This window comes from Ostrinia furnacalis, unplaced genomic scaffold, assembly GCF_004193835.3.
Source record: "Ostrinia furnacalis isolate ACB-3 unplaced genomic scaffold, ASM419383v2 OfSCF7013, whole genome shotgun sequence".
NCBI lineage: Eukaryota > Metazoa > Arthropoda > Insecta > Lepidoptera > Crambidae > Ostrinia > Ostrinia furnacalis.
The window spans coordinates 254,373-275,687 of NW_021137252.1; the positions used below are offsets into that span (position 1 = coordinate 254,373).

Genomic DNA, 21,315 nt, shown 5'->3' on the forward strand with positions numbered 1-21,315 from the left:
GGACCGTTATAGAACGAACTGAATTCGACCTATGAAGCGTCAGGTCATCTTGTTATTGTAGACGTATTATGTTTCGGTTGGCCTATCTGGGATCAGTTGAATGCTAAACGGCATTGTGGCCGTTAATGTCATGTATCTGGGGGAAGTGGCGATGTCCTCACTCCTCACACAGACACGAGTCGGTAGCATGGGCGATACTGGTGAATAACCCTATTGTTTTAGGAAATTTGCAATTTTAGTAGTTACCTAGATAAATATAAATTAATGCATTAATTAATTAACAGATTAGACAAGCAGCTGCAAAAATGATTAATCATAAAGTCAAAAAGTTAGAAAATTAACAAGGCTAAACTAACAAAAGACAATTTGAAGAAAAGCGCAATTACCACGTCCAATTCTATCAGACAATGGGAAAAACAAGTGAAAATAATCTATTTACGTTTCCCTCCCCCCACGTGCAGTGCGTTACTATCTCTTGTCCATCTCAACGAGCCGTCACGATGGCCCTTATCTTGTAAGGGCCCCTGACGAATCGTAGAGCTTTCCCAGGCTAGTGTAACTACCGCCCGATAGATGGCGCCGAGCGTCACGTAACAAGGAAAGTTTGTCCCAGACTTTGTATGCTCTCGTATTGGGGTTAGTGAAGTGTGTGGAAGTACGAATTTTATTCATTTACTTTAATAAGTAACATAGGTATAATATTTTAATAACAAACATTTTAAAACATTAAATCTATGTTTTAATTTCTTTCATTGAAAAATAAAGGTTTTTTTAAAATTAATTTTGCATTCCATCCAAGATTTTTATATAAAAATATTATTTTTATTCAAGGAGATGACAGTATCTTATAATTTTCGCTCCCAGTTCATCACTTTGAGTGCCACCCTATCTTAAAATCGGCACAAACAGTATTAAAATAAATCGACGATTTAATGAGAAACTATTTTCCATATTCACATAATGTGCTCCTTAACACCCATTACTCTTACACAATATTATCAATGATTTTAAAATGAGTTTTACTAAGCTCACGAGCCTATTTTCAATGTTTTTATCGTATTAAAATTGAAAATATTTGTGTCATTTGTTAGTCCAAATATTTTTTTAATATCAAGATTTTTTATATGTATTAGAAAAAGTTTAGCAAATCTTTGCTTTTAAGTTAGTAGTGAGAAATCACAGAATTACCCTAGTTGTTATAAAAAAGTGGCTTCAGAAGAAATAAATAAAGAAATGTAAATGTTTATATCCAGTTATTTCAGTCGTATTTGTTACCGAATTATATTTACCATTTTTGAGCGTAGGTTGTAACTGCCTTTGTCACCGGGTAACAATAATTTGCGTACAAAAAATGAATAGCACAGTGGCGCCATTGTTAGTAATGTTATTCGCGCCGATCTCTTGCGCCTACGCACCTAAATCAAGTATCGGTTGTGAGCTGTAATAAATTAAATACTGTTTGCGATCGCCGATATCAATCTAAGGTCGTATTGATTAATGGTTCTATCTGTCCCGAATGTCGAGCGCGGTCTTATCGAGCGGGAAAATGATCTCGCAAGATGGCCGCCCCGTTGTGCGGGAATGCGCCCGCGCAAGCCTTTGTTTCAGCTAACGTATTTTGTATTATTTATTGTATTTTATGGAATATTGATCATATTTTAAGACGCCATTTGCATTTCAATAATAGGCCTGCCAAAGTGTTGGATGAGGAAAATCATTTTAGGTATTATGAAAAATATTGTATTTTTAAACCAATTAGATATTTTTTAAGTAATCTACAGTTTAATGAACAATAATGTTGATCTGATAATTTCCGTTACAAATTTTAAAGCGAATTTTTAAATAAAATAGAATTTTATTCTTAATAGGTACATTGCTAATGAGCGAATTATTACTAGCTGTAGTAGGGTAATTGCGCCGGTTTTCCGTCCAGCTCCTGTTTTCGTCCATTTGACCGACTTGCCACAAACAAATACGGAAAATTAGAATACAAACCTAACTTTCCGTGCAAGTTTGGACTTGTTACAATCTATAATATCTAAGTAACAGTTCTGCCTGCATGAAAATGTAATTTAACAAGTAATAACTCCAAAAAAATCTACGGAAGTTGCTGCTGCACACAGGTGAATGGAAAACGTCATCAAGTTAGAAAAAAAAACGTGCCGGTAGGGAACTTTCACGATATGTTTAATTACTGTTTTAGCTACTTTACGTAATGTTTTTGGCACGTATGTCTAATTATTAGTATAATAAACACTATTTTAAGGGTTTATTAAAGTTTTTGTATAGAAATCTTAGATAATTAAGTGGACTAATACTAGCATAACAATTTTGCAAGATTTTGGTTTTCGTCCACGTGGACGGAAACCCTGACACCTAGTTAATATTTTTAATAATCATTTTACTTCAATGGACCTACAAAATACAATGTTTTTTCTTCCAATATGATCTTTATTGCTATTACTTTAAACATTTTAGTTTACGTCCACTTTTTAACAGTGAAAACCCCATAAAAACCGTTAAAAAGATGTGGACGAAAACAAAAAACAGCTTCAAACGTTGTTGTGTTTTCGTCCATGACGTCATGAGCAAGCATTGGGGTGGACGAAAACCAAAAATAGCTATTCCTGTAGATTAGTTTTCGTCCATTTATCCTTCGACCTATTGCAATATTTTCCTAAATTTAGGTAAGAAACTTATTTAAATATTTTTGATATCATTTGAAAGCTAACAAAATTACCTTTCAAATGATATACCACAATCCATAGTTACTGTATTGTAGAATTGGTTTTAAGTTAATAATTCAACTGCACCCTTTTTTCTACACAGTGGTCGAAAACTAGCGTACACTAGGACGAAAACTGATTTTTTTGGACGAAAACTAGTGAAATCGCCTCTTTTGCATAAAACATTTTTTATAAAAATACCCGTGGTATTTACTTATTGTCATATTATATTAACGTAAAGTAGACTATATAAGGACTAAAATGACATATGATACATATGAGTAAGGGTATTTTAAGATATTCATTTCGCATCACAAAGTTGGCAACTCCGATAATTGGACGAAAACTAACGCACTTACCCTATGCAGTTAAGACTCACCTCATGCAGGCTTGCTAGATCGTGAAATAGATTTCTGCGACGCCTAAAAATTATAGGTATTATATTCTTAGATGAAACAAGTAAAAGTAGCGCAAAACTGTTTTCAAGCACAATGAAGAACAAGTTTCCATCGGAATTTTTAATTTAAGGTTATTAAAATTATTTTTAAGTGTGATTAATTTGATTACCTAATAGTAAAATTGATTAATACTAGTATTATTATTCCTGAACTTTTATTTAAATTATAATAGTTCTAAACTTTTACATGCGGAAGATGAAGTGCTTACAGACATTAAATGGCTTATTTTTTTATAGTTAGCTTTCATTTGTCTTTCCCAATTTTACGATACCACTACCATTTAATATGCATACAAATTTCACAGTTAATGCCATAAAAATGCAATGAAGGTAGGTACAATTTTAGTAAATGGCGACCTACATGCCATGTGTAATAGTTAATATTTTTGTAGGTATGTTTACTACATTAGATATTCTACTAAAGTTAATTTTACACCGGCACCGCCATTACATTTGGTTTTTATTGTCGATCTTTTCTAAAATAATACCTAAGTTATTATCCCAAAAGCTTGTCGCTAACTTATTGTAATGAGAGAATATTTAAGTTTTTATTAATTTTTAATTTATTTCGTTACCTGTATGAAAATATTTATTTTCTTTTTATTTTCAAAACACATTTCTGCACAGTAACCTACCCACTTAATTTAATTCTTCGTACCTAATTAGTTTTTTAATAAAGCTGGACATAATTTATTCCACGAAAGAATATTCAGCCTAACTTAATTAATATTTGGAGTTTAATTTATTGAGCAATATTTTATAGGCCGAAACCTTATAGCAATAGAAATTTTGGACTTCTAAGAATGACCCTGCTCCGTGTCGGGGGTGAGTGTAGGCGTGGAAGGAGTGTTTACATTTAAACATTTTCAATTTTAATGTAATGTTTCATACATTCACACATCTTCACTCCACATTTAAACAATTTTATTTTTGATCCAATATTTTAAATTGTGGCATGAAACTGTAATTTGTCGGAGCTTTATTTTTTATGGACCATTATCGTAAATTCTTGATGTGTTTTCAACGATATGTGGTCAATTCTTTTACACATTTTCTAATACTCGTCGTCAGCCAAAATCTTCACGTGTTACAATTTTTTCAACTACCGCCGGTATTTCTTATAAGATTTTTATGTGGGTAACTCAAAATTTTTGAAGTGCCATTACTTCATCAACCAATAAGAATATTATTGTATCGCTAGATTTGATGTTTTAACATTATTTTACTACATTATTACCACTTTTATAAGATTTGTTCCAATCGGAAAAGTTTCGCAAACATCTAAACTTTTCGAATGTGATTTATGATATTGGTACAGGTAGTTTATCTACACAGACCTATTTTAATCACGTTTTCATTAATTTGTTTGTTACAAAAGAATGATTAAAACTGTCCTTTTCTTACTGCAACTTAATAATTTCCGCGAAATCGGACAACTTTCGAATCGCGAGGAGAAATTTTCGGTCGAAGTGAAATGGTCAGGATTTCACAAACCGTCACAACACTGGAGAAGACTCTAAATTACCACTTACGAGATTCTAATTGGGAATCTTAAAAGTAAATATTAACCTGTGAGCATCGCCCGCAGTAGACTGCTAAGCTTTGAATTGCGGCATAGCACGCACAGTCACTTTGCACTTGTCCAATATCCGAAACTAGCAAACTGTAGCACTTGAGGTGTCAGTCAGATCACAAGGAACTATGCCGTTACACCAAAACACCCACTGTAACTGTTAATGAGGAACTAAAGTTGTGTTGGTGTTGAATCGTCCGATTGTTGTTGGCGCGACGCGCGCGACGCTACGCTATCAACGGTCGCCGGCTAACTGCGCTGCCGGTTGCTGCGGCCCCCCGCCCGTCGCCGCGCCCCCCCTGCACCCTTCAGGGGGCGGGGCGCCCGAGCGAGTCGAGGCGAGGCGAAGGCTAATTACGCTCAGCGGCCGAAGCGAGACGGCGATAGCGAGTGGGCGCGAACTATTAGCACGCGGAGAGCGGGACGACGCTCGTCTTAAGTATTTTGTATAAGTAATGAGGGGCGCGGGCGCGGGGGGCCGCATCTCCCGCCAATCTTTAATGTTGATTACGCCGCCGCCTATGTGCGGCCCTCATTAACGCTCGGCCACGCCTCGATTTAATTACGCTCGCTTAATTGTCCACGCTCGCGATTGTTTTTGCCCGGGTCCCGCAAGCTCTGACCCGGGCCGATGGCCGATGGGCCGTCTTTCGTTTGTTACGGGCTGATTGTCCCATCACTTCGTTTTAATTGGCGAAAAAATTTCTCCAGTGACAGCCAATGCTCGCTCACAATGCCAGCCGGTATAAATAACATTCCTGGCGCTAAATTAAACTGAATACCAGACGTGTAAATCGATTATTGTCATTTTGATTGCTTCTCGTAGGTACGAGTTTATAGTCGTATCCGATCAGATTATAATTTAATTAATTTAATTTATAAGACTGGTTTTATAACGACATTACTAATAAATAATTTAAACATCAATTCACTGTGACTTTCATTCAGTAACATAATAATCTCAAACATTTATTTTATTTGTTTTATTTTATTTCTATTAATAGTACCTACCACCTAAATATAGGTAATTAATGCATGTTTTCACCATCAATCCCTAATTTTTAAGTGACCGCTATGGTAACAAATAACAGGATTTTTTTTACATAGGGGTCACTTAAAAATTAGGTATTGATGGTGAAAACGGGCATAAGTACACCTACCTACACCTAGGTACTTACCTATTTCTATATTAATATTATTAAGTTTTGCAAATTATTAACGTTAGGTAAAATAAATTAGGGTTGATCAATTTATAAAATCTAATTAATGAATTTTATTTCCCTAAACTGCTTAATACACAGTACACACAGTAACACCGCAATTAAAAATAATACCTATCTAACTATCTACATACCTACAAAATTATTGAGTCTTTAGGTTTGGCTGGTTACAAACTTACCATTCAATTAATTTACACTTCCCCTATTATTAGAATAACGGAATTTACTTTCCTCATACGAAGTTAAAACTCATTCAGTTACCTACTTACTAAATAAATTAAACAATGATTAAATAAATAAATATCAAAAATTACCTACTACTTACTGTGGCGCCACATTTTTTTTCTCTGGCAGGATAAACCAAGTCCGCAAACACAGCGGCCTGTGTGGGACGAGTTTAAAAAAAAAGCAGGAAAATAGGCAAGTTACCTATGTGAGAAGAGTTCAAAGAAAAGGTTACAAATAGAATAACCTACCTTATTATGATTTTTCATGATTTTTTGTGACGTAACGATGTAGAAAGAAACACACATAGGTATCTACTTACTACACCTACATACTTATCAAATGTTTATTTACCTTTAAGTACTTAGGTTAAAGGTAAAAAACATTGAAATCGGGGTAATTCCCAAAAGTCCACAGCTCTATTATTTACAAAACTAAACTCAAAGCTTTCGTAGGTAGATTTTTTCTATTTATTCAATATTCAATTTATCCGTTATTACTCGAGAAAATTTTATTATCCTTTTGTTGATAAAAAAAAACATTAATCACCATAGAATTACTAAAAATGCAGATAGATACCCATCCAAAGTTTTGCTCTATGTAACATTAAAAAGCACTTAATAGAAATATTTAAATGATACTTCAATAATTAGCATTTAAATATTATGTACTAAAAATTATTTAATTTAAGTCCCACGTTAAAACTATAATGCCAAATTAGTTGCTTTATTTCAATTTATTTCGGAATGTCCCAACAATGAATGACATGGAGTCATCCGCGTTATTTCACTGATGGGGTTTCCGAATTTCGTACTATTCAAAATACAAAATAAACATTACCATTACTACATAATAACCGGATTTAAAAACTGATTGAAGACCATCTTAGACCAAGAAGTAACCGTTTATCCCGAAAGCTATCGTACCTACTATCGTATCGTAGATTTCGTAGTTTAGTGAAAAACTAAAATACGCATGTAGATCCAGAGGCAAAAGTTAGGCTGAGTTGTACCTACCACCAAACTAAAACCGTGACTATAACGATAACCGGGTATTTTGTATGGAGTTTGACAGATTTTTGACATTTGTCAAAGTCAAAGTAAAATGGTGCAACTCAGCCTTAGCGTTAGGTATCTAGTATCAAAGTTTCTTCTAGCAAATCTTGCTTCAGAAGTTCTCAATTACCAATTTTTTAGTCACGTAGGTAGGTACCTATTGAGAATCGTAAGTCTTGTGTCACTTAAAAAGAGCGATGGTCAAAATGGGATCTAACATTTACGAGTTCAGTGGAGATAAGAAGCGCCACCCTTCATCGCTCTTTTTACTTATTTGACGAAAATTATAAAACAAATGTATTTTTTTCGGCATGGATGAACATAAAATAATGCGAACATAACAACACACCACCACAACCTTTCACCTTTATTCCCCCATAACTTTTTTAACACACTGTCCAGTTTAAAAAAAACCTCCATATTCACAGTGCGAAGTAGCTATAAACATACTGCCGACATTGTGGTCTGGCCACCCACTGCGCGTGCGCAAAAAAACCATTGTCACTACCTGTGGAATAGGAACCTGACAGTTTCAGCCAATAATTGAGCCCAGTTTTAAAACCGTGTAAATATTTATTTATGTTAAGCAAGCATATTAAAACAAAAGCAATTACGAGTCTGCCTCTGGGTGGTTTTGATCATTCTGACTTGTAGAACGCTTGTTCTGATGACCACTGTTCTGACGCGTGCTGATGTTGTGGCAAAAGAGCAGAAAAACTAGAATACCTAGTTACCTAACCTACTTTGTAAGGGTAGCTGTTGTTTTTCTATGGCATGGGTTTGGTCGTGTTTTTTTATGCATGACAAGGCAGGTATTTGACCGCAATCGCACCTGAGGGCCTAGTATGAGTTTTCATCAAACGCGCTCACTAGTGAGCGCCAAAAAATGACATTAAATGTATGACGGATTGTACAACGCCCCTAGCGGGAAACGTTCAAAAACTAAAATTTTCATACATTTTTTAAACGCGCTCACTAAACTCACACTCAGCCCACTAGTGTTAAGTGAGATGCAGTCAACGATGGTATAAATCTGCCCTGTAAGTGCCTATTCAGCTTGAAAAGGCCCGTTGTAACAATGAAGTTACTAGATATCTTGATTGCAGACTTTATGAGTTGTCATCATTAGAGATGAAACGGATATCCGGTAACTATTCGGTAGGCCGGATATCCGGCCTAAATTTATTATCCGGCCGGATACCGGATAGTAACTCACTATCCGGCCGGATACCGGATATTAAAAAACTACGACAATTTCCTATTAATAAAATGAAATACATTAATCTTTGAGGTACACATCAATAAAATGGCTTATAATAATGACGGCTTTGATTTAAAGTCCAAAAAGTTATAAAAAGTCATATTAAGGCCTTTAAAAAAAATTCTTTTTCTGGACTATTCACTCTAATGACGAATACATAAATAGTAAATATCTGTTAAGTCGAAATATTTCCAAATAAAATAGGCGATCTTTTTTCACTGATGGTCTGATGTCATGATGCAATTCAGTCAGATTACGCAGCAAGTAAACTAATTTAATTTTCGCTATTCAATCACACTCACGATGGCAACTGAAATCGCCCGAATTGATCTGCCCCCTAGACAAGTGGCAAAATCTGACATTCTATTCGGACTGATTCGATTTTAGAAAAGTGTGACTAGTCTAGTCTACTAATAGACCCACTAATCGCGTTCGAAGCACCTGTGCTAAACTCGTCACGACATGCAACGAGACAATGGGCCAACTATCCGGCCGCCGGATATCCGGTTATCCGGCCTAGCAGCCGGCCGGATATCCGGTATCCGGTATCCGGCCAAACAACTATCCGTTTCATCTCTAGTCATCATACATAGTTCAATCGGGATTTATTTCATTTATTTATTATTACATTATTTAGCAATTACATCTTTGATTTAGCTGATATTTAGCAGAATGCCTTTCTAAGTTACTTAAAATAATCGTGATTTCCTCTCAGACATTAAGTTAATTCTTGCTAATAGTTTGGGTGTGTTCTTACCTAACTGGGGACATTCGATTAAAGAAAGTGATTTATCAATCTGTGTATCCTATCTAGCAATCAACCTTTAACTTTGGATCGAAAGAATCTATATCAACCCTACGAATAAAAAGCCATCTAATTTTCAACCGACTTCAAAAAAAGGAGGAGGTTCTCAATTCGACCCGTATGTTTTTTTTTTTTTTTTTTCTATGTTTGTTACGCGATAGCTCCGCCAATTATGAACCGATTTGAACAAATCTTTTTTCAGCGTATAGGTAATATCTCAAGGGTGGTCCCATTTAAATTTAATAATAAAAAAAACAACCCCCAAGGGTGGAAAATTGGGGATGAACTTTTTTATAAAGTATCAATCATGGTATACCTACATAAATATTAATAATTCGTCCTAATAAATAAGTAGGTAATTAGTAATTATTATTCTGCTTTTTAGTGTAGGTTTTTTGGAGTCGGTTTTATGTTTTTTTACTCAAATTATTATAAAGAAGACGACTCTACTAATTTAAATTAATGTTAGGAAAACCTAACATCTGAATTTTAAATGTTACTTTTACATTAATTTGGCTTGCCTTCATGTTTTAATAATGATTTTCATACCTAAGAGCCTTAAATTAAGCCAAGGTACATAATATCTCACTTAGTTCCCTGGGTCACAGAATGGTTTGTAGTAAAATAATAACTAATCCATAATATTTTTTCTTTATGTGAATTTTGAACTAAGTATGTATTTTTTTTAAGATTCACACGTGGATATTAGGTAGTCATTGAAAAGTGTTATCCGCAAACGAATAAAATCATGATCAATCAAATATGTAGTAGAGAACCATTTTCTCCTTCAATCTTCTTCTTCATTGCGTATCTACTTCCACAATAATAAATAATATGATAACATTTTAATAAGTTTTAAAAGAGGGACTAATTAGTATCTCTAAATACTGTCTGTCATCTCTGGATAGGGTCTACCCTATAAAGGCCTAAGATCAACCGTAGTAATTTACAATTAACAGCTAATATGACTCTACATTCTGGTTGCAAAATCGCCCTTAATCCCACCACATAACATGCAACAGTTTAGCTTGAAGTGCCATCGTCCTCATAAGGACTATTCTACACGAACACAATGACAGTTATCGTTAATTGGCAACTTGGAAATAGTCAAGGTAATCGACCATCGCATTATCAAGCGAAATAACACCCTTTAGCCACGCTCATATCGGCGAAATTATAATTATGACAAAAAAACGACTTAAAATCGATTAACACCTGTATTATTTAGTTATAATGCAGTTAAATTAAGAATAAACTCGTTGCGATAAGTGGATAATTAACTATAATTTGCGTCTTCCAATAAAATTGGTTTATTTTACAGCGGAGCCAATAAAAGTATAAGTTCGCAAATCTATTTAAGTTTATAAGCGAGTTAATGTTTATCTGTGGATTACTTTTTTTATAACTTAAGCCGTAAAGCGGTAACTAAGCGGAAAATATTTATTTTTTTTACTTTATTAAGTGTATTTTGATTATTGGAACTTTGTGGATTAAGTAGGTCTACCTTCATCATAATAGATGGGCAAGTGACTCTACATGTCACAATGTTATCAAATCAAAAAAGTCGAAGACTTGTTAAAGGTTAGAGGAGAGGTTTATTGATGTTTTAGTTTAATATTCATGTGTCAGAGATTTTCCTATATTTAATAATGCATTTTCAATTTTTTCCTGATAAAATATATTTGCAAACTTAAGGTGTTTGTTTAAACTTAAAAAGTTTACTCTTATACTTAGTTAGTAGTACCTACATAATAATAACTTTTTGGAGCCAGAGCAGGCCACTGGTCGCGTTTGTTGTTTTAGGAACGTGCAAAGTCAAAAATCAAATAAACTCGAAATAATTCAAGTAAATTGATCCTTCAGTATATTTTTTAATTTCATTTATAATGATTTTTATTTACTAAGATAATTATAAAAAAAATTTGGAACGTATTCATGAATAAAAATCTTTGCCTCGTATGCACTCAGCCTAAGTTTACATCATGGCGCGATCAAGCACGTTGCTCCTTCCAAAATGACGTCACGGAACCATTTAAAAAAAATACGTTCGGATTTGGAATTTTTCGCGCGCACCGACAGCCGAGTTGACCTAACGTAAGCCTATTCAGTCACAAAGCGGTGCGGGCGTTGACCCGCGTGGCCAACCCCTGACCTTGGCGTATCGTAAACTGAACTGACGTAACCGTGACTCTTTCCTGCTATAGGTACACATGTTTTGATGGCAAGTGCATTGATGACGTTTTGTTTATCTTTCGATTTGATGATTTGACCCGTTAAGTGCAACGACTTTTCATTTTAAGGGCATCTCTACTTATTCGGCTCTACCATTATCGAGCTGTTTGTATTTTTACCCTATTATTTGAGAGTAGGTTTTTATTACCTACTCACTAATTGGAATTGCTCTTATCCGCCCAATTAGCTAAATTAAGTAGAGTCAAGTAGACCCTCGTATTTAAGAAAATATGTGACCTTATTATGGTTATTTTCAGTGTATAGAATCGAGATATTTCGGGTATCAACGAGATTCTTTTAAGAGCAATAAAAATCATTCAAATTAATTAAATAATTCATTAATTAAGTACACGTCTATTACATTAAAATAATGAGTAGGTACCTATAATGCTATCTTAACCTACGACAATAATATTATATTATCTAGTAAACATTTCAATGAATATGAAGAATTAACCTTCAATACGATTACGTTTGTGTTAAAATACTTTTTCTTTACTCTACCCTTGAATAAGATCGTTCCGAATTCATTGAGTATCCAGTCAAAGGACTTACAACCGAACCGCCTGAAACGCTAAAGGTAAACGTTTACAAATGCGACTAACACCGCCCCCTATGCGATAATGGCGAAACTATTACACCCCAGAAAAAGGATACCCTTTTCCAGCGAAGGAAAGCAAAGAAAATGATTTCCTTCATGTGTGGGAGCGCTGGCATCGTGTGTGTTTTTTCTCGAACCACTGGACGTTTGTTCGAACCATCCGAGCGTGGTTGAGCATGTGCTGCCATCTATTAGCGGATAGGGGAGTTATTTTTATTAGTGATACCGTAACCTCGAACTCAATATTATACGTAGTAAGAGTAAGTGTTTATGTCCTCACGAGTGAATAACGTGATCTTACGTTTAGTTTATCGTTGTTATGTTTCTGTAACTCCATGGAACTTGCTCTTAATCGGATGAATTACCTGTAACAATGAACAATAATTTGATTAGCATGAATTCGTCTGAGATTAAAAAGCATTACCTAATTCAAGCGACTTTATTACCTATTCTCTAATTCTGTAAAGAATTTTAAAGTAATGTATCTGATAGTACCGAATCAATCACACACACCTTAGGTTAAGTAAACTACAATCATGAATTTTTTGTTACGATTCTGTGAATTTTTTAGCTTTCAATTGTTTTTATGTTATACACGTGAATTGTTAAAATCTTCGTTTAAATATATATCGAATGAAGTCTAGATTTCAATCTCTAAGGCTGAGTTGCACCATCTTACTTTAACTGTAACTCTAACAATAACCGGTGTTTAGTGTATGGAGTTTGACAGATTTTTCACGTTTGTTAAAGTTAAAGAAAAATTGTGCAATCCAGCCTAAAGACACATCAATACAATACGACTACATCTATTACGTCACGTTACACGTACGCCTTCGCAGTCAATTTTGTGACATACACATAGACAGCTAAGAACTAAATGAGGTTTGCATAATAAAAATGGCACTGACAAACACGGCAACCCTTAGTTTATATTCGGGCGCAACTCGATACCGCTCGTGTGACATTTTCGCCAAATCGATATCACCCCTTATTGGTATCGAAATGATTGAACATCCTTATCGCGACATTTTTCTAATGGTGCCTCGTGTCTGAGACCCTTTTTCTTTGTAGGGGCCCGTTTACACGCGCGTTTGCGTGGTTTTTTAACGGGTTGAGGAGAAATGGAGATTGTAGAGACGAAGGCTTGTCAAGCTGGACACTGGTAAAGTTGTTATGACTACATGTAGTTTACCACAGTGTTAAGCTGTTATTAAGGTGCAGTTTGGTATAAAAAATGTAGAGTCTTGATGTGATATCAATATTCATAATCTGTGTGTAGATAATTTTATAAAGCTTTGTACATCCATTGTATAATATTATTTCAGTTTATCTGTTCATGAATCCTCGAAAAAACATTTTAAAATTGTTTTAATCTGTTGTACAGTCAGCGTCAAATAGTTCATGACAAGTGACCAAAAATTTGACACAACCTATCCATCCTATTCCAATTGTAACAAAGACATGTTGCGAACTTTTTGGTGACTTTGGGTGTCACGAACTACTTGACACTGACTGTACTGTACTCTACTGTACTGCAACCAACAACGACTCTACATCTTTTAACAACTGTAAGAAGATCTCTAATCCTTATTTGAGAATATTAGAGTATGAATGATAATTTAATTCCTTAATTGGCATCCTTTATCCTGAAATATTCCACAACTACCCCCAGTAACTCTACTGAAAAGCCAGTAAACTGTAAAATGCACGCAATTTGCATCTCAATCGAAACAAAGTGCGATTGAGCCCGGTAAAAGTCAAAACTCTTTGACCACGAGTGTGACGTCCCTCTAACACCCCTTTTCTTTTACATGTCGCAAGCTAACGACAATACGAAATCAATACTAACCAACACCATCACCATCGATGCGAAAATCGTGAATAGCGAGCGACGCACACATGCAAGCGCGGGGTGGCCGTATGGGAGTGTGCGTGCTCAAATAATATGCAAGCTCCGCTCGTGTGAAACGAAGACGTTTGGTAGGGTGACCATGGTTAGGGACGGATAAGGGAATTTAAAGTGGGAAATATTTTTCTCGTATCTTTAATCTTTTTGGCTTAAGATGATTAACTTTTATTAGTACGTAATATCACTGCACCGAGTTAAAACTAGACTATTTGTAATAGAAGTATTGACGACACGAAATAAAAGACAAACGAGCGTTAAATCTTTGTGTCGAAGCTGAGCGTGACGTTAAATAATGTCAAAGCTCTACAAATGTGACAAAGTTTGACCAAACATCTTGTTGCATAAGGTTTAAGTTACATTTTAGTTTTACGTTGTGAAAATGATTTATATTTTTTACTTACATAAGTAGAACAATGGATGGACTACATTTTGGCGATTTCAACGTCGGAGGTCTTAATTTATAGGCTTACTTTTTCCTCTACCCAAATCGAGAGTAGCAGTGAGTTGTGGTGTTTGTATAAGGCAGTGGGCGGAACGGAGAGTAGGTGTTGGATTAACAGGTGATGATATAATTTACGTGAAATTGAATCATAAATTATGATTAACACGGATTAAAATTGTTGAATGTAGTTTTTGTTTAAGTTTATTAGCTATAAAAATTGACGTTTTCTTAAAAATTGCAAAACGGGAGGCAGATTATAAGGTTCTTATTTACATAAAGACTAGTAGGCAGTGCTCACAAATATTAAATTCAAGGCTAGTTTAAAAATTGTCAGTCCCAAAAAATTTTGCGAAAATCCAGAAGCGGGGTCCCCCCAAAAATTGGTAAAAAGAAAACGCATTAACACATATAGATGAGTCACACACGGGAAACTCACACATGCGCGCTACCCCCCTCCCCCTTAAAAAGCGCCCGCTCCGGGCGTCTTGATAAAGAAATGCAGACATTTCGAGGAAAGCTAAGTATCGAGTAAGCATTTCGACGGCAATTTGCAAATCGATCTTCTAATAATCGGATGACGCGATACGTTTCGATATCATTGGTTTGTTTTTTGACTTAAAAGTGTGAACGCGAGCCATTCAGACGTGAGGCAATAGATTTTGAATATCTGTCTCCATTTTCTTTTCGTTTGTTTTGTTCTGTTTTCTTTGTGTCCTTTATGTAGATAGATAGCAATATCTGTTGTACCAACTCATCAAAGGCTTTCGTGTCAAAACAGAGTAATAAAATGATTTAAGTGAGTTTGTAGAGAGCAATTACGATTTGGTTACGTTAATGGCAAGTTAATTCCACTCGGAATTGACGAAAGAGTTGTAAAACAATTTGAAAGCGAGCGCCCCGAGTCCCCTACTGTTGAGTGTTTTACATCCCACTAAAAAGCCGAGAGCGCAGCGAAATTCGCTAATAATCAAGCTCCCCTACTAATTAAAACCCGCTTTTAATTGCCTCAAAAGGCCACCTGTTGCGGGTAGACCATCCTGCTCATCTATACCCGTCCTTTGTTCTCGGAGGCTGCGAAACGGCCCGTATCCGGATGAAACCGGCTACAGCCGGGTATAATTGTCAGAAAATTCAATTTCAGAACAAGCTAATTGGGGACAAACGTAATTTTCTGTATCGCGCCCGGTCGCTTTGTTTCAAACTCGCTCGTGCCAATTGATTTGATGAAAACGTATTAATTGTATTAGCTTTTTTTGTGATTTATTTACGTTTTTCGGCTCTTTGTTTATTTTTTTTAACAATTTTACAGATACTGGCTGGAAAAGTTTGTTTTAGGGAACTTTTTTGTGAATCACTCTTTTGTTCTGTACAATTTTTGTGCAGTTCTTTACTAGTGCGGTATGATGTATCTCCTAAGGTATGTGGTATTTCGTTATTATCATCATTCAATATGAATAAATTCTAACGATAATTATAGTCATTTAAGTATCGTTCCACCCTATCGTTCAACTTAGAATTTGATTATTAAATAATCAGGCAATCACTATTAACGGATAATTTCTTACACAGTCCGAGCCACCCTTCACTCGTCCAGGTAAAATGACGATAATCGTTCTAATTTATGTTTGTATCAAAACACAGGCAATCTATCATACGAATTCTCGAGCATCTGAAGGTAATCAAACAGAACCACTTACGGTTATAATTCTAGAAAATTGCTCGAAACGAACGCCGGAACGGAATTATCGGGCCATTATCAAATGGAACCCCTTTTCTTTAATTACTTGAATAATTTTTGTTTGTTTGTGCGTTCCGCCTTCGTCATTACTCTAATAACTGCAAAGAAGTGATGTAAGAAAGTAGAAAGTTTATCGATACAACCTTATGTCAATCGAAATTCTCTAAAAAAAAAACACAATGGTAAATTTGTACTTTATAGTGTACAGACGACAGCACATCAGACTACCCATTTTTGTTGCAAATTCGCTTTTATTACAACTGTGTAAGATCCTAGGTACAGTGTTTGACGTGCCATCTACGCGTCTGTACCATTTATCGACTACAAAGCTTATGAGGAGTTTATACATTTTCCCAATCAATTATATTCATAGCTATTTACTTCGTATTTACATAAACATCAGTGGTATATTGCCTCTAGATACATCGTCAATAACAAAATAAAGGGAATAATCAAACATAACAAACAGAATATAAAGGAAACTCTACAAAGGCTTCGCCTAATAAGTGATCTTCAGAAAAAAAGTTATTGGTATTTGATAATATTTTACAAGGTTCAAAGTTCTTTAGAACGTAAGAACATAGTAGATAAGTATGTACACATGCTATAAAAGAATTAGCGTAAGCAGAGCACTAATCACTAAGTAATTCGATATTTTTTAAACTGTAGAGAAAGCCGAATACTTATGCAGATGTTTATCGACAAAACTACGCGTGACTCTACATCACTATTGTACAGGGCCCAATTTTAGATACGGCTAGAAATGATTAACGTTGATTAGCAGTCATTTTGTGTACTTGTTAAATGATTACAACACTTTTGTTATTAAATTGTGGCGTGTTCGTGGGATTCTGGACGTTCTCGTTAGTTTTCTGGTGGCGTCACGGTAAATTTCATCGTGTTTTACTAGTATTTTTATTAAGTGCTTTAGTGACTACTTTATAGCTAAAATTTTCGTTTTGAATGGATCATTTGAAGACTATAAAACATTCATTTAGAAATGACAAATCCATATTTTACAACTGCATTTTATGATTTAATAATAACCATAATTAGAAAACAAAGACTCATTTAAGATTTCATAAATGCAAATAAAAATGGGTTAATAAACATTGATGCAGAATTATAAGTAAAAATGGTTAAGTAGCATGAATATTTTTCATTATCGTGAAAAGTGTTTATTTGTAACAGCAGCTAGTTGATTTAAATTTTAAATACAAAAAAATATTGTTATTTAACCTAACCACCTTCCTAATTTTACTAAATAAGAAACTTGTGAACAGGAAGGGAGGTCAAGTTTGGTGATAAATTAACTATCATTAGCCCAACACACCGTTATCTGGACGTACAAACTACGGTAATTTACTGCATGTAAATTGTTACAAACGCTTGTCCCCGGCTTAGCGAGAGATAGGTACGACGATTTAATCGTCAACTATCGACTGGTTAAGACAGATTTATTTGTTCCTTCACCATATGATACTCAGAATATACTCAGAAACTGTTTTTGTCTTCCTAAAGGAGGGTCTACACTGCCCTGCATGCTCCAAGGAATGTATCGTAGCGACTAGGTCAAATTTTAGTTCTATGGTGTGTTCACAGATTTATATATTTATGACAATACCGCCAGCATATAATTTTATTGCAAGCAAAATAGCACTTAGAACTGTTTAAGATGCGTTTGTCTTAATGCTATACTTTTATAGAAGAAGTCCCGGCTCTACATGTTATGATTATTGACACTAGGAGAAGCAGTAATATCAACACATTTTTCCACTAAGTGAAAATGTATAAATATTACACAGCTAACGCCTGATATCTACCATCTACCACAAAGTCAAAGATACAAGTCGACAACGGGTCGTGGTGAATCAGATACATTGTCACAACGGGGTGTATCACGAGATCGCGTCTAAACTAGCAATTCAAATGATACACGGCGACGATACGATACGGAGATTATACGCACGTGTGTACTCGGCCTTAGATAGAGATGAAAGTCGCCAACAACCATCTACATTGTTTCGATTAATTAATTATCGGGGTTATAAAAAATCGTGTCAGACCGGTCTCACACAGTGCGAGGCGCGTTCTTTACATCATTAACATAAAAATTTTAATTGCCATCGCGCGGTCTTCATTAATACAATGACGAAAAATAACAATGATCAGAAGGCTCGAAATGTAAGAAAAAATTAGTGTTTAAAGTCCTCTTCTTTCTTGTCAAACGGCAGTACGTATTATTAACTCTATTGCCCAAACTATACGACTCTACATAATATTGTACTTGTAGTTAAATTTCTTGTAGCCCAGGCCAGGGTTTCCCTTGAGCAGACATTAGGGCTTCCGGAGCATTCAAATACCCAGTATACTAAGGTAAGATTAAGGTAAACGTTCAAAAAGTGTCTTAAGTTATCCTAGACAGAGTTGCTGGGTTTGTCTCATTGTCATGCTTAAACCACTGAATCAATTTAGATGGGAATAGAGATAGCTTGGGACCTTGGAAAACACATAGCATAGTTTTCATCAAAATAAGGTATTTCAGCTATGATTTCCAGTACGTATCGTAAGACGTCCACCCACAAGGTGGCCGCAGATGACCTCATAAAGAAAGGAGCTAGATGCAGGTCGCTACCAAGCGGTCATTATAGAAAATCATTCATTTTGGGAGGCCTATGCTCAGCAGTGGACGTCTTATAGCTGAATTAATGATGATGGATGATGAAGACATTTACCCCTTTTGAAAATCAAACATAGGTATAGATCGTTTCATCCACGAAGACGCGCCCCACCAATTTTTCACAGTAGATATATGAGCTAAAGCAGTACGGAAACTTAGCCCTTTCGGCGAGTTAAATACCTACACTTCAACTGAGTGTTAGGGTTGGCACTCTTAATCTTTATAAAATTAATAAGGTTCTGACTTTATTAAAACGTTTATTTAGGTTTTTTAATTATCAAATACCTAATGGAATAAATTAATTGACTAAGTAGTTAACAAAAAAATAAAACGTTAATTAGGTTCTATAATGATCGAATACATAATCGAATAAATTGATTAAGTACTATTAGAGGCCGGTAGAAGATATTCTATTCTCATAAATAAAATACCGGATACTTACTTTCACATAGCTATTGCCTCATTTTAAATACAGTTCATCACTTAGTACAAAAGCGCGCGGAGCAAATTACTTTATCAAATAGAACACATAAATTGATAAAAAGCGTAATTACGTAATTTAAAAAGAACTATTACTAAATCAGATGTAAGCACTTTATTTAAAANCCCCTATACCTGAGGTTTCCCAGAGCCAGTGGGCCTACTCTCTTTTCCGTCACTATGACGTCACCGTCTCCAAATCACATCCCGTGTTGATTGTGTTTCGATGTTGTTACACAAATGTGAAAATTCCACGATAAGAATACACACCCGTTACATTTTATCGCCGATTAAAATCGCGAATAAAAATAATATTCAAATTAAGATATTCCAACGGCCATGTCTAATGGAACCACGTAATATACTGAGATTAAAGAAATTCTATTGGCAGGCAAACGTTCGTAACGAACTATTTAGCTTTATTATTTTTTTAAATTTTTAAGCATAAATATTTTTCAAGTTTAATGTTTGAATATTTTCAAGCTCTATCTGACTTTCAGAATGACAGTAAATACCTTATTTTAAATAACTATAAAATTAATAAGTTTGTTATAAAGGTTGTGTGTCTAATAACCTCTTTAATGACCAATGGTGAGGAATAACTTATTCCGAATAAGTATAATCTGTGGTAAACTGGGCCCTATAATTATCTAGCTCTACCTGTTCGCATAACATTTCTTTACTTTATTTATTGTTAAATCTGAGATAATAAAATGAATTGTTACTCGTAGTTTTTGATATTTTGGTTTTTTTTATGGCTCTTGCCCAAAGAGGGCATTTAAATGCGTTACACGATGAAGCAAGCTTATACTTTTATAATCACAAGATCGGAAAGTGATGTTATCCAGGTTAATCGATCACCATCTAACTTGGACCGTAACTTTAATGATAACCGGTGCTTTTTGTATATAGTTTGACAGATTTTTGACGTTTGTTAAAGTTAAAGTAAGATGGTGCAACCCATCCTAAGTACTAGGGCTGGGACAAACGTCAAAAATCTGTCAAACTCCATACAAAAAACACCGGTTATCGTTATAATTACGGTTAAAGTAAGGTGGTGCAACTCAGCCTAAGTATCAATGTGGTAACACTTAGCGCTAATTCTACGGTGGTGTTTCTCTATTCGTTTGCGACATTCGCTAGCGAGAAGCGGTATCGCCACGCTCGGCCGGGGTGGGGACGAATTACACGCTTGAGACAATATACTTCTGGATACTCGTTTTTGCATTATGTAGGCTGAATAGAACAGCCAGAAAACTTCGTTCATAGTTGACGAAGAAACAATTTGGTTGATAAGAATTCTAAGCAGTTCCTAGATCTGCAACTTTATACTACGAAGAAGATGTCTGCTTAAACAACAGAAAAGTTATGAGAGTAAATTGAGGATGTAGCTCCAGGTGAAGCTCGCTTCCACCTTCGGCCTGATTATCACTTTCCGTCAGGTGAGATGCAAGCCAAGAATATTCTCAATGTGGATAAAGAAATCATATCATTTGTTTAATAAAAATGTATGTTGAAATACTCTTATTACAGCTAAAATATTTTATTACTAGTCCCTAGTCACTAGTCCTATGCCCGTTTTCAACATCAATCCCTAATTTTTAAGTGACCCCTTTGAAAACAAAATTCCTGTTAAGTGTTACCACAGTGGTCACTTAAAAATTAGGTATTGATGGTGAAAACGGGCACTAAACTATCAAAATTTGTCTGCCTCCTTCCAACCTAACTGAGACCTAACTGGGTCCATAATGCTTTACGACCTAATGTGAATGCGCTAATGTAGTAATGCAGTGATTGAGTATTGAGTATTCCTTGGCCGTTCTTTTCAGGCTGCGCCAACATTAATAGGGAGTGAAGGAAATACTTGTTGCGTATAACAAATGCGTTTACGTACTTGAAAGTTGATGACAC

General features: G+C 35.1%; 1 protein-coding gene across 1 annotated transcript in view; it reads right to left on the bottom strand.

Annotated features, from left to right (window-relative positions):
* zfh2 (Zn finger homeodomain 2) overlaps positions 1 to 5,000 on the bottom strand; it is a 48,288-nt gene extending 43,288 nt beyond the window's left edge. The window contains exon 1 of the mRNA XM_028318795.1: positions 4,753 to 5,000. The gene's annotated coding sequence lies outside the window, so the exon portion shown is untranslated. The remainder of the gene's footprint in view (positions 1 to 4,752) is intronic.
* Positions 5,001 to 21,315: the final 16,315 nt, after the last annotated feature.